Raw genomic sequence first — 14,906 nt, forward strand, 5'->3', positions numbered from 1 at the left:
TTCCGTTCAGATCTCTCACCCTTGTATCCTTTCTGTCGCAGAGTATTATCAAGATCTGAACCTGGATCTCTTTCTCACCTTCTTTAGTGCTGAAACTCCTTCTTGTTGAATGTCTTTCTTCACGATCTTTCTCACTATGATTAAGGTATCACTTGCTGTGTGTGGGCACTACTGTAATCACTAAGTGGTTTCGAAATTTCAAGGAAGAAGAAGAGAGTATGGGTGGCGGCTAGGTTAGAGAGAGAAGACTCAAGTTTTTCTCTAAAGGAAATCAGAAGTAACAGTGCGAAAGTTAAGTGTAAATTTTCTGAAGCCTTCACTATCTATTTATAGCATTCCACTAGGGTTAGGTTTGAATTATTTGGCATTAAAATAATGAAAATATCAGATGAAATAACCTATAAAAGTGGCCGACCTAGGCAATGTGGATTTGGGCCTCACTTTTTACAATTTTGCAGTTTTATCATTTCTGCATCTCATTTTCTCAAAAACGCCAATTTTTCAAATTCAACCATTTAAATGCCAATTCTAACTATTTAATAACTATAAATAGTTATTAAATAATATTGTCATTTATCATATTTATTAATTGAACCATACAAAGTATCATAATTAACAAATATGCCCTAAAAACTCTTTCTTTACAATTTTGCCCTTACTTAGTGAAAAATTCACAAATAGACATAGTCTAATTTGAGAATTATAATTGATTAATCAAAACCAATTATATGAGTCTTACAAGCAATATTATCTCACTAGTGGGGGGGACCATGGGTCTATATAACTGAGCTTCCAATAAGCAGATTAAGAATTTATTACCTAAATTCACTGACTTATTAATTCTTCGTTGAATCCACGCATAGAACTTAGAATTGCACTCTCAGTATATAGAATGCTCTATATGTTCCACCATATAGACACATCATTAGTTATCCATTGTTATAATCCTAATTTGATCAATGATCCTCTATATGAATGATCTACACTGTAAAGGGATTAGATTACCGTTACACCCTACAATGTATTTTATCCTTAAAACACTTAACCCCGTATAAATGATATTTCAGCTTATGTGAAATGAGTACTCCACCATTTATTTTCGTTTGGTCAAGCTCGAAGGAGATCATCCTTTACTTACTATTCGCCAGATAGAAGCTATAGATTCCATGTTTATGTTAGCGCTCCCACTCAATTGCACTACCGTGTTCCCAAAATGTACGTATCATCCTGACTCAAAAGTAGGCTTAACTAACAAATCAAAGAACACGAATAACCTCTTGAGATTAAGCCTAATCATAACAGGATTAAGATCATTTGATCTAGGATCAACTAGGCGATATTGACTTGAATAGATTTTACGGTAAGTTTAATAAATCTAAGTCAAAGTTCAATATCGGTCCCTTCCGATGCATACTCCATGCATCCAACCTGAGCTTTACTTTAACCAATGCTCTGGAAAGAACATAGCATTTCTCCAAATGCAAGTAAACTCTGTTGTAGATTATCATACCAGTAAAACCCTGTGTCTGATAAACCTAGGAAACTTTATTCACATAGTCATGTTTACTTTCCAATGTGTTGACAACACAATAAACAGGATCAAGTATGTGAAAAGGGTTTCAGATGAATTTATAAATCAAATAGACAAGCAATTGATAAGATGAACCAAAACATACACAAATGAATGAAAAATACTTCTGTTTCTTTATTGATGTTGAATAAAATGGATTACATTGAAATGGAGTTTTATTTAGGGCATAAAACCCAACAAACTCCCACTTGCACTAATATAAAACTAATCAGTACATATCAATTAATCCTAAATTCTGACGGTGCTTTTCAAATGCAGTCACGGCCAAGACTTTGGTGAATGGATCAGCTAAGTTGTCTTCTGTGTCCACTTTCTCAACTAGTACATCCCCTCTTGCCACATATTCTCTGATGATGTGATACTTCCTTTCTATGTGTTTGCTTCTCTTGTGGCTTCGAGGTTCCTTACTATTGGCTATTGCTCCATTATTATCACAAAGTAGGACCAGAGGCTTTTCCATTCCAGGCACGACACCGATACTGGTGAAGAACTTTCTTAGCCAGACAAGCTCTTAAGCTGCTTCTGCTGCAGCTATGTATTCGACTTCCATCGTCGAGTCCGATATCGCGGTTTGTTTTGCACTTCTCCAAACCACTGCTCCACCCCCAAGAGTAAACACCATCCCAGATGTAGATTTCCTGTCTTCAAGACATGCCTGGAAATCTGAATCAGTATAGCCTATGGGATTTAAAGCACCACCCTTGTAGACTAACACAAGATTCCTTGTACTCTTTAAGTATTTCAGAATATACTTAACTGCATTCCAATGTTCCTGTCCTGGATTAGACTGATACCTGCTCACGATTCCAACTGCATAGCAGATGTCAGGTCTAGTGCATAACATTGCATACATTAGACTTCCAACTACAGAAGCATAAGGAATTTTCGCCATGTCCTCTATCTCTTGAGGATCAGTAGGAGACTGTTCCTTAGATAGACGGATACCATATCTAGAAGGCATATTTGCCCCATTGGTGTTGTTCATGGAGAATCTCTCTAAGACTTTGTCAATGTAGGTTGTTTGAGAGAGAGCAAGAGATTTGTTCTTCCGGTTTCTGATAATCTGAATACCAAGAACATAGGCTGCTTCACCCAAATCTTTCATATCGAATTGAGTGTTAAGCCATTCCTTGATGTGAGTCATTTTCTTGATATTGTTTCCAATAATCAAAATGTCGTCAACATAAAGGACCAGGAATACTACTACTTGGTCTTCCTTGAGTTGGTAAACACAAGGTTCATCTTCATTCTGAAGAAAGTCGTAGGTCTTGATGATTTCATCAAACCTTTTATTCCATGAGCGAGAAGCTTGCTTAAGTCCATAGATAGACCTATTTAATTTGCAAACTTTCTTTTCCTGCCCTGGAAGAACATAGCCTTCTGGTTGCTCCATATAGATGGTTTCTTCAAGTACCCCATTAAGGAAGGCAGTCTTGACATCCATTTGCCAGATTTCATAATCGAAAGCAGCAGCTATGGAGAGAAGAATTCGGATAGATTTGAGCATGGCAACAGGACTAAAAGTTTCCTCATAGTCCACACCTTCTCTTTGGGTATAACCCTTGGCTACAAGTCTAGCTTTAAAAGTTTCGACTTCGCCTCCAGCTCCTCTTTTCTTCTTGTAAACCCACTTACATCCGATTGGATGATAGTCATCAGGTGCGTCTACATATTCCCAGACTTTGTTCTTTTTCATGGAATCCATTTCTGAATCCATGCCGGCTGACCATCGTTTCCGTTGCGGACTAGCCATTGCCTGTTTATAGGTTAATGGGTCGTCTTCAATACCGTCACCAACGACCATATTGATTTCACCATCCAAGCCATAACGAGCTGGTTTTGTTGAAACCCTCCCACTACGACGAGGAGCGGTGATCTTCTGAACAGGAACTTTGGTAGTAGTTTTCTCAGTAGGTTCTGCGAGGAGTGGGATTGTCCTCTTCTTGAGTGGAAGAGGACGGAACATTGGAAGGAGTTATATCTGAAAGCATTTCCTCTAAAACAACTTTACTTTTCGGTTTGTTGTCTTTAATATAGTTTTCTTCAAGAAAAGTAGCATTTGTAGAAACAAACACTTTGTTATCCTTGTGACTATAAAACAGTCCACCCCTAGTCTCTTTAGAATTTCCGACAAACATGCACACTTCAGTTCGTGATTCAAGTTTGTCTTCTTTCTTTCTCAAGACATGAGCAGGGCACCCCCAAATTTTGTAGTGGCGTAAACTAGGTGTACGACCATTCTAAAGTTCGACGGGTGTCTTAGGGACTGCTTTAGATGGAACAACATTTAAAATGTCATTAGCCATCTGTATAGCATATCCCCAGAAGGACGTAGACAGAGTTGAATAACTCAGCATAGACCTAACCATTTCCAAAAGAGTGCGATTTCTTCTTTCTGCAACTCCATTTTGTTGTGGAGTGCCTGGGGCAGTGTATTGGGATTCAATTCCAAGTTCAATTAAATGATCTTTGAACTGCATATCCATATATTCTCCACCCCTATCAGTTCGCAAGATCTTTAATGTTTTACCTAATTGGTTTTGAGCCAAAGCATGAAATTCTTGAAACTTTTCAAACGTTTCAGATTTCTTTTGCATTAGGTAAAGAAAACTATATCTAGAGTAATCGTCAATGAAAGTGACAAAATACTCATAACCACCTCGGGCTTTTACATTCAAAGGTCCGCAGACATCAAAATGCACTAACCCTAGGGGTTGTTTGGCACGCTCTCCCTTTGCAGAGAAAGAACGTTTAGTCATTTTTCCTTCCAGGCTGGACTCGCATACTGGCAATTCACCTAAGACGACATTTTTCAATGGACCGTCTTTGGTTAGCCTATTGAGTATATCAAAGCCTATATGACCTAAACGTAAATGCCATAGATAAGTTTGATCATCATTATCAATCTCTTTTCTTTTGAGGTTTCTAGGTTTAGCTACATTGAAAAGTTCACTGTTTAGTGAGATTTGTGTATTTGGTCTTAAAACATAAAGCCCTTGTTCCATGGAAGCAACACATATTTGAAATCCATTACGAGAAATTGAACAATAAGAACTCGAAAAATTCAATATATAAGATTGTGTTTGCAAACATGAGACACTAATCAAGTTTCTACCAAAGTTTAGAATAAATAAAATATTTTCTAAAATTAAAAATCTTTGTTGAAACTTGATGCGGGCTTTTCTTCTAGCTTTGACCGACACTAACTCGCCATTACCATTTTTAAGCTTTAACTCTTCTGGAAGCAGATTTTCCCAAGTTTCAAGCAGCTGCAGTGAAGAACATACATGGTTAGTAGACCCAGAATCAACAATCCAAGCGGATTTGTCGTTCTCTAAAACACATGATTCAAAGACAAAAGCATTACCTTCGTTTGAATTGTTTAGAAGCTGGGGACATCGTTCTTCTTGATGTCCTTTTTCATTACAATTCGAACATAGAAGATTATGTCTGATAATTGTATTTGAAGAAGCAGCTTTGCTAGGGCCTTCATCCTTAATCCTTTTCCTCTGATTAAGATTTGCAAACCTAGGAGGACCCATTGCAATCAGATTTCGTTCATGGGCTCGTAATTCTTCTTCGAGCTTGTCCATGTCGAAGGAGTTGAAATTGTTGATCATGTAAGAAACAACAAATTCATTATACTCCGGAGGAAGACTATTAAGAATGAATTTGACCCATTGTTCTCTCGATAAATCACTTCCTAGTAGATTTGCCTTTTGGAACTTCAGATTCATCATCAACAGGTGCGAGTTTATGCAACTACCAGGATGCATTTTCACACTATAGAGTTCTTTTGCTAAGATATTAACTAGGAGGACATCTGGGTGAGGGTTATTCATATTGGCACTATAACACATCAATAAAACAGAAGTAAGGTTTTTGGTTCATAATTTCATACACATGTTCAGAAAATAACAAATAATGACATATGTTATAAAAATACTAAATCTAACATAGTTTATTTTCCAAGGTTTTCAACAAACTGATACAGAGTGTCCCGTTTAGGCGAGAGTCAAAGCATCATCCATTGAATAGAGTTGTCAACTCATCTAAAATGATAATCATTCTAGCAACCTTTTATTCGATCAAGATTGGAATTCAGTGTTGTCCCATTTAGGCGAGAGTCAAGGCAATTCTATCTTATGAGCTTCCACCATTGTTTCATATTTTGTAAGTCAAATATGGTCGCCACCATTAGGGTGATCCATACCATACAAAACACTTACAAAGCTACTTATCTTTCGAGATTAAACGGTGCGAACTTGCTAATGAACGTTCCTCCATTAGGGAGGATTACTCACTAAAACAAACGCCATGTAAAACGAACAATGGAGATCGAATGTCTCTTGATTAAAGCTCATTATTTTAAAATATGTATTTTATTTAATTATTTATTCCGTATTATAATAATGAAAAATTACAAATTAAAGTTGGTTTTAAAAAAATTTTAAAAAATATCAAACTTCAATTAAATTTCAATTATTATTAAAATTCAAAAAAATAAATTCGAAATAGAATAAATTTGAAAAAATATTTTTGTTTAAGTTGTTTAGAAGAATCTAAAAAATCAACTTAAATATCTTTCAAATTTTAATTAAATATAAAATTAAGTTGTAACCACTTAATTTGAAAATATTCCATTTTAAGTTAATATTTAAAAAAAAATATCAACTTAAAAAATATCTAAAGAATCTTAATAACCAATTCCTAAAATTCCTCAACTTAATTTTGAAATTTGTAATTCAAAAGATATTCAGATTTAAGTTGATTAGTTAGAGATAACTAATTTTCAACTTAAATAGGAATATTTAATGAAAAATTTAAATTAAGCTTCAGATAGAATCTAGTTGGTTATAATTCTATATTTAATTAAATAAAAGAAAATACATATAGTTTAGCTTAGAATAAAATTCTTTAAACTATGGTTTTCTTAAATTAATTTAAAAAAAAAATGAAATTAATTATGTTGCTAATCAATTTTATTAGGTTAAACTAATTTAATTAACCTAGTATAGTTATTCAAATCAGGCAAATGGGCCTTCACAATTGGGGTAGTTCATGTGAGGGAGGGCTGGGTTTAGTATGTCGTACCCACTACTATGGCTCCCAACTCTCACACAAGGCCCAAAAGAGAGGAATTTAACCTTAAAATGAACAACTGTTATTAATTGAATAGGCCCAAAAATTAAATGGGCCTAAATAAAATCTATCAAAAACTATGATATTTTATTTAGGGGATTTTTCATATGTATACTTGATTACATAATTATTTATGAAAATAACAAAATTAATTTAATTAGTTTAAAAGAGTGTTAGTTCTACCGAAATATAAATAATATACTCAATTACTCATATTTCTTGTATTGTGTTGTGAGCCACTTTTGCTATTTTTTTGTTTCTGTCCACTTTTTTTTTTCTTTTTCTTTTTCTTTTCTTTTCTTTTTTTAATAACAATTTATTTTTTTTTCTTTTTTAATATTTATCCTTATTATTTTTTCAAACTACACCGTTAGTTTAGTGGCCTTAAAAATATAATCATTCCAACCTATTTTTTAATGTAACCATTTTAATATATGGAAAATATATATTTAAAATAAAAGGCAACATTTTAGTTTATTAAATGTTGTTAATAAAAAAAATTATATTTAAAAATTATGAGATGTTATTAAAGAAAATAAGATACTAAGATATTAAATAGTTTGTGAGATAATATTATCTCATATATATTTGTTTCTTATTCTAGCTAGTTAATTATAATTATAATAATAAATAGTTATAAATTGTTGATCAAAATACACTTATGTTACTTTTTTACTTGTTTATTTTTATAGTAACTTTTACGTTACCTTTAAATATATTTAAAATCTAATAAGGTACTAAATAATTTATATTAGTAAAATAAATATATATTTTTTAATATTTATATAATTATTGTATGATGTTATTGAAATAATTCTATAAAATAAATTTATAAAGAATGTATACCATACAGTAACTTTTATGTATAAAATTACAAATTAGTTTTAGTAATATGAAATTAGTTGACATATTGAATTTTATTTAAGTTATTGGTTGCTTTTTTTTCATTAAAAAAATATAAAAAAGACTATAAGGTTAATTCTGAAAATTTTATTCGGTGAAAAAATCTATGGTTCCACATATCAAAAGAATTATCTTGAAAAAATAGATCAAAATGGTGTCACTCTTGAGCTCAAACAAATAGCGGTGTAACTTGAATTTTATTTTTCTTATGTTTTCCTTATAAGTTATTTTAAAAATCTACCAAAATTGTTCTATAAAAAAGAGAATACAATTTAGTAACTAAAATGTTACTAAAAAATATTGGTCTTAAAAAATATATGTTTCCCACATATCAAAAGATGTAACTGAAATATATTACAGAAATTGATCAACATTGCTTTATAAAGTAAAATTATGTAGCATACAATTTAGTAACTTTTAAATATTAAATAACAAAATATTTTTTTTAATAACCAATGAAATTAGTTAGTTATATTTTATTTTGTTTAAACATAAATTTTGATTGTTTTTGTTTGTCAATTAAACCAAAAGAAATTAAAATGTTACTTTTAATTTCGATTATCTTTTCTAGTAACGGTAAAGAAATATATGCTTTCCACATATTCAAATAATTTAATTGAAGAGTATCTTGTAATGGTATAACTTTTGAGACCAAACAATGACTTGTGTTATTAGAAAAGATTTTATTAAAAAAATAATAGAGAAAATATTTGATAAGTATCTCATCTTTTAAAAAAGAATCAGACTATTATTATAAAATGAAAAAAAAAAAAATATATATATATATATATGTAGCTTGGAAATACATGAGTCTATAAAAAAAAATAGAGAGGAGATACATATATATGTTTAAAAAAGAAAAAAAAAACTAGCGTACATATAAAAAGAGAGAGAAAAAGAAAACAATAAGCATGTATATACTTGTCAAAAAATATTATAAAATTAAGGGTATATTCTACAATAAAAATTATCAGCGTTACTTATGATGTTTTTTCCAAATTTTCGTCTTCTGCCGTAATTATCTCTTTTATTTAGCAACAACAACCTATATGCATCTATAACAAAATTAAACATATAGGCTCACACAGGCACACATTTGGATGGATCCTATCATGTGGCTAGGTCATACACAGATGAAAGAAGATTGTAAAATTTACCTGTTACAAATTATTTACTTGACCAATTGAACCATGGGTTAAAATCAGATCATTGGATCTGTCAACAAGTTAACCATGGTTATTTGCAATCAAGCAATAATAGGTTTTATAAAACTTACATACAAGCTAAAACACATACTCCTGCAACAAGACGAACTGGATAGTTGGATGTAGGATTTATTTAATTTTAAATAATTATTTTCCGAAAAAATTTAAATAATAAAAAAAGTATTTCGGTTTTAAAAAAAATAAAAAAAAAATTTAAAATTAAACCTACAACTTTTGAAAAATTAAGTTTCAACTAACCTAAATATCATTTCAAAAATAATTGCTAACTACCTTTTAAATTATTTTTTTAAAAAAAAATTATTTTATAAATTAAATATAAAATAAAAAAAAATATTTTTCAGATTTTATAATTTAAATAAATAAAATAACAAAAATTTGAAAAATTAGCAAAATATCTTACTTCTATTTAAAATTACATGATTATAATAATCTTATTTTAAATTTAAATAAGGTCAAATAATTTTAAAAAATTTAATTTTAAAAAATAATTAATATCTGACCCTTGAATTTAAAAAATAAGATAAAATAATCAAATTTAAAAATAAGATATAAAATCAAGCAAAAAGATAGATATTTACTTGTTTTCAAATTCAAATTACACTAATATCTAAAATTAAATTTAAAAAGTTCAAATTAATTTATTTCTGATATTAGATTTAAAAATTGAAAAGTAAAAATCAAAATACAAAACTACACAAAAAATCGGAAGTTAATTCCATGAAATAGCATAAAAATCGAAGAAAAACGAAAAAATTGCGAGCTGGTCCGCGCGCGCGCATCATAGTGCATGACTGAGAATCCTCGGCGCAGGAGGCTGCATGCAGCCTCTCCGCATGCGCGAGGCTCGGTTTCAGACAAGAAACTTGTCCGTGCGCGTGTTGTCCGAGAGACAAGCCCTCGTGCGCTCGCGTGGGTAGATGCACGACCCCTGATATTTTTCAAAATTTCAAAAAATCATAACTAATTCAAATTAAATCGAAATTGAGTTCTGTAAAAAAGTAAATTGCTTAATTTTTTCCATACTATCCAATAAAAATAATTTCAGAAACAGATATTCAATTATTTTTCACGAAAATTCACAAACATCAATCAATCATCAAACAACACTCAAAACAACATGATATTATCCAAAACATCAAACAAATCGTTTTAAGTCCAAATTTCTTGCAAGAAAATCAATTACCATGGCTCTGAGGCCAGTTGTTGGAAATTATTTTACCAGGATCTTAGATCTACTCACAAGTATGTTGATTAACACCCTAAATATGATCTTCTAAAACGATTATGAAATAAACACATATAAAGTGTGAGAAACCTTACATTGGGTGCAGCGGAATATTATATCTCCTTCCATTCAGATATCTAACCCTTGTATCCTTTCTGTCGCAGAGTATTATCAAGATCTGAACCTGGATCTCTTTCTCTCCTTCTTTAGTGTTGAAACTCCTTCTTGTTGAATGTCTTTCTTCACGATCTTCCTCACTATGATTGAGGTATCACTTGCTGTGTGTGGGCACTACTCTAATCACTAAGTGGTTTTGAAATTTCAAGGAAGAAGAAGAGAGTATGGGTGGCGGCTAGGTTGGAGAGAGAAGGCTCAGGTTTTTCTCTGAAGGAAATCAAAAGTAACAGTGTGAAAGTTAAGTGTAAATTTCCTCAAGCCTTCACTATCTATTTATAGCATTCCACTAGGGTTAGGTTTGAATTATTTGGCATTAAAATAAAAAAAATATCAGATGAAAAAACCTATAAAAGTGGCTGGCCTACGCAATGTGGATTTGGGCCTCACTTTTTGTAATTTTGCAGTTTTATCATTTATGCATCTCATTTTCTCAAAAACGCCAATTTTTCAAATTCAACCATTTAAATGCCAATTCTAACTATTTAATAACTATAAATAATTATTAAATAATATTCTCATTTATCATATTTATTAATTGAACCATACAAAGTATCATAATTAACAAATATGCCCTAAAAACTCTTTCTTTACAATTTCGCCCTTACTTAGTGAAAAATTCACAAATAGACATAGTCTAATTTGAGAATTATAATTGATTAATCAAAACCAATTATATGAGTCTTACAAGCAATATTATCTCAACTAGTGGGGGGACCATGGGTCTATATAACTGAGCTTCCAATAAGCAGATCAAGAATTTATTACCTAAATTCACTGACTTATTAATTCTTCGTTGAATCCACGCATAGAACTTAGAATTGCACTCTCAGTATATAGAATGCTCTATATGTTCCACCATATAGACACATCATTAGTTATCCATTGTTATAATCCTAATTTGATCAATGATCATCTATATGAATGATCTACATTGTAAGGGATTAGATTACCATTACACCCTACAATGTATTTTATCCTTAAAATACTTAACCCCGTATAAATGATATTTCAGCTTATGTGAAATGAGTACTCCACCATTTATTTTCGTTTGGTCAAGCTCGAAGGAGATCATCCTTTACTTACTATTCGCCAGATAAAAGCTATAGATTCCATGTTTATGTTAGCACTCCCACTCAATTGCACTACCGTGTTCCCAAAATGTACGTATCACCCTGACCCAAAAGTAGGCTTAACTAACAAATCAAAGAACACGAATAACCTCTTGAGATTGAGCCTAATCATAACAGGATTGAGATCATTTGATCTAGGATCAACTAGGCGATATTGACTTGAATAGATTTTACGGTAAGTTTAATAAATATAAGTCAAATTAGTTCAATATCGGTCCCTTCCGATGCATACTCCATGCATCCAACCTGAACTTTACTTTAACCAATGCTCTGGAAAGAACATAGCATTTCTCCAAATGCAAGTAAACTCTGTTGTAGATTATCATACCAGTAAAACCCTGTGTCTGATAAACCTAGGAAACTTTATTCACATAGTCATGTTTACTTTCCAATGTGTTGACAACACAATAAACAGGATCAAGTATGTGAAAAGGGTTTCAGATGAATTTATAAATCAAATAGACAAGCAATTGATAAGATGAACCAAAACATACACAAATGAATGAAAAATACTTCTCTTTCTTTATTGATGTTGAATAAAATGGACTACATTGAAATGGAGTTTTATTTAGGGCATAAAACCCAACAGTCTCAGCAACAACATCCACATTGCGTTGAGCCAAACGTCATGATCAACTAAAAACAGTTAGGCAAAAAAGAAGATTTGAAAAATTGGAGAAGATTGGTCTCTTCTTCAACCTAGAAAAGCACTCCCAGATGATTCTTCGCGAGCCATTTCTTTCATCTCCTTGGAAGTGAAACCTTCAAGCTTATTCTTCTTCCCAGATCGATCATTAGCATTCCTCTTCAGGATTAAAACCTCTTCCAAGGTCTTCTCATTGTCCAGATCAATCACGAGGTTCTCCCTATTAACCTCTTCACTCGGGCATATTCCCCGTTTTCATCAACTATTAAGATTTTAGTGCTTTTATGAAACAAACGGAGTATTCTGGAGGTCAAAACTGGGACCCAACGCCCAGGTTGACCTAGTGCTGGGCTCAGCGCCTAAGTTGACCTGGTACTAGGCCCAGCGCCCAAGTTGACACTTTGTCAACCTGGATCATTTCCAAGGAGTTTTTCTGAGAAGTCTTCTTGGCATATTCTCTGTTTTTGTCAAAGATTAAGATACATGTATTTTTTTAGAATCCAACAGAGTTAGCTGGTGGCCAAAAACTAGACTCAGTGCCTAGGTTGACACTTGGCACTAGACCTAGTTTTGTCAACTTGGGCTATTTCTAGTCATGTTCTTGAAAAAGTGTTTTGACCTTTTTTTCTGTCATTAGAAATAACGAAGATGCAAGTGATCTCGGGGAGTAAATGAGATTTCCAGGGAGCCAGAACAAGGCCCCAACACCCAGTTTGACATGGCACTGGGCCCTGCACCCATGTTGACATGCAACCTAGTTTGCATATTTTTGCTTTTGCTCTTGACATTCTTCTTAAAATAGTCAAAAATGGGGTAGGAGACCTCGTTCGCAATCTCGAATGTCGTAGAAGTATCAAAACAAGTCTCAGGAAGGCACCTGTGAAACACCCAATGCCCAGATCTCTAACTCTTGTATCCTTTCTGTAGCAGAGTATCACCAAGATCTGAGCCCGATTCTCCTTCTTGTTGTTTGGATTCTTCACAATCTTACATACTATGATTGAGGACTCACTTGTGATGTGTGGGCATGCACTCAATCACTAATGGTTGAATTTTGGTTTGTGAAGAATAGCTATGGTGTTTTCGAAATAGAGAAAGAAGAAGGAAGATGTCTCATAAACCTAGAGAGAAAACTAGGTTTTTAGCTTTGGAGGCATTAGTTGGATAATGAGACCATAGCCTTCCTTTTATACTAATTTCCACTAGGGTTAGGGTTGAATTACTTGGAATAAAAAATTGATAAAAATAGAGTAAAATTGACACTAAGGCCGACCACATATTGGGTCCCACATTAGTTTGGTTTTTGCCAATTTTCTCAACTATTTTTTTTATCTATTTTCACAATTACCACTTTTTTGCAATTTCAACCCTATAAATGCCAAAACTATTTATTTAATAATTAAAATAATTATCAAATAAAATTGTCATTTATAATATTTATTAATTAGACTCCACAAAGTCTCTTAATTAGTAAATTAACTCTAAAATACCATTAATTCACAATCAAGCCATAACATAGTGAAAATTCATAAACTAGACATAGTCTAATTTTAGAATTAAAATTTATTAACTAAAATCAATTAACTGAGTCTTACAAGTAGTTTGTCTCAACTAGTATGGGGACCATGGGCCTACATAATCGAGCTTCCAATAAGCAGATCTAGAATTTACCAAGTAAATTCTCCAACTTATTAATTCCTCGTTGAACCACTATAAAACTTAGAATTGCACTCTCAGTTACATAGAACACTCTATATATTCCACAATATAGATACGCTATTAATTATCCATTGTTATAATCCCAATAATCAATGATCCTCTATAGATGATTTACATTGCATAGGGGCAAAACTACCGTTACACCCTTTCAATGTATTTTATCCTTAAAACACTTAGCCACCTATAAATGATATTTTAGTGAACTAACATAATCACTAAAATGAGCGCTCTATCATTTATTTCTATTTAGCTAAGCTCGAAAGAAATCATCGTTTCACTTCTATGTCTGGATAGAAGTTATAGATTCCATATCTATGATTAGCGCTCCCACTCAATTGTACTATCGTGTTCCCAAAATGTATGTATCACCGGGACTAAAAGGTAGACATAACTAACAAATCAAAGAACACAAATAACACTCTTGAGATCGAACCTAACCATCTCAGAATTGAGATCAATTGATCTAGGATCAACTAGGTGATATTGAATTGAATAGATATTACGGTAAATTTATCATATCTAATTCAAGTTCAATATCGGTCCCTTCCGATGCATACTCCATACATCCAACCCAAGCTTACTTTAACCAATGCCCTAGAAAGGACATAACACTTATCCAAGGTGCAAGTAAACTATGTTGTAGAAGATCATATCAGTTAAACCTTGTATACTGATAAATCTAGGAATACATTTAATCACAGAATCTTGTTTACTTTCCACTGTGTTGACAACACAATAAACACGAATATCAATGTGATAATGATTTTGATTAATTTATTAATTAAATAAGTAAATAAATGATCACATGAACCAAATAACACATTAAATAAGTAATGTAATTCAATCTGTTTCTTTATTGATAATTGAATAGAAAAGATTATATTGAAATAGAGTTTAATTTAGGGCACAAAGCCTAACATGAACAACTTCACCAGGATGCAGAATCTGACTAAGTGGTGTCAACATATCACTTAGGCATTAAAAAATTAAAGTTTGGGCACTGGGTGTCAACTTGGCCATAGGGTGTTGAACAACCTTCAGTAAAATGATCATAACTCCCTCAATATTGATCTGATTTACACGATTCAACTTGTGTTTTGAAACTATTTCAGAGATCCATCAAGTCATGTCTCACACTCATATCGCA

The sequence above is a fragment of the Cannabis sativa genome, unplaced genomic scaffold (genome assembly GCF_029168945.1).
Source record: "Cannabis sativa cultivar Pink pepper isolate KNU-18-1 unplaced genomic scaffold, ASM2916894v1 Contig3, whole genome shotgun sequence".
Lineage (NCBI taxonomy): Eukaryota > Viridiplantae > Streptophyta > Magnoliopsida > Rosales > Cannabaceae > Cannabis > Cannabis sativa.